General features: G+C 27.5%; 1 non-coding gene across 1 annotated transcript; it reads right to left on the bottom strand.

The window, feature by feature from the left end:
- Positions 1 to 250: 250 nt before the first annotated feature.
- On the bottom strand, positions 251 to 351 carry LOC124923135. The gene has a single exon (XR_007098149.1). It is a non-coding gene; the product is annotated as a small nucleolar RNA Z279/snoR105/snoR108 (small nucleolar RNA).
- Between the last annotated feature and the right edge of the window lie 669 nt (positions 352 to 1,020).

Below are 1,020 nucleotides of genomic sequence, written 5' to 3'. Positions count from 1 at the left end.
TCTTCTCTTATAACTTATTTTGCAAAAACAAGATACTACTTATTTATGACTTTAAAATTGAATGGGTTGATTTTGCCTTTTTTTCATAATTTTTTATTCAATCAATTTCAAAATTTTCTTTTAATTTAAGTATTAAATATTAATAATATATATAACAAAATATAAGATTTAAAAATTTATGTCAAATAAAATATAGATTTAATAAATTAAAATATTTTAAAAAAAACAAAAAGAAAAATAATAAAGTGTAGGAATCAGATGGTTATAAATTAGGGTGCCCAATTGTCGTAACCAGGCTTGGGCAGACACCCTTCACGCAAATTGCGAGATTTTGACCACTCATCATATCCCGTTGCTGCCTGAAGGATCATATTCTCTTATATATTCAAACCTGTATATTTATAAATTTCATACCTTGCTTCAACTTGTTTTCTGTCTGATGTGGGACAGACATTTTCATCTCTTTTTAATTAATAAAGATATTTCTTTCTTATTCACTAGCAAATGTTATAACTTTTTATCAACGTTTATGTTTTTACTTAATATGAATATTTTATTGATTTCATATTTATATTTATTTCAACTAATTAATAAAGTATATATATCTTCAAATAATATTTAATAATATAAGAAACTAGAATATGTCATATGACATTAATTTCAATTAATCTTATTTATGACTAAAGAGAGATTTTATCTAACAAATAGTTTTACATATTAATTTTTAAATTTAAATATAATTGTTATTTATTTTAGAGTGATTTAAGGGGAAATTTGATGAAATGGCCCCATAACAGGGGAAATTCCATAAAAGGCCCGCGCCTGCTAATGTTGGCAAAAAGGGCCCTTTTGCCTTGCGAAATGCCAGAAATACCCCTCGGGCGCCAGATTTTACGCTCATTGACGCGAATTACCATTCACTCGATTTAGATTAAATCGCGTGATTTCATTCACGCGTTTTAGATGAAACGCGTGAATGGTAATTTGCGGTTTTCAATTAACGAGAATTCCCATCCACGC

This window comes from Impatiens glandulifera, chromosome 1 (genome assembly GCF_907164915.1).
Source record: "Impatiens glandulifera chromosome 1, dImpGla2.1, whole genome shotgun sequence".
NCBI lineage: Eukaryota > Viridiplantae > Streptophyta > Magnoliopsida > Ericales > Balsaminaceae > Impatiens > Impatiens glandulifera.
This window is presented reverse-complemented; position numbering and strand designations above follow the sequence as displayed.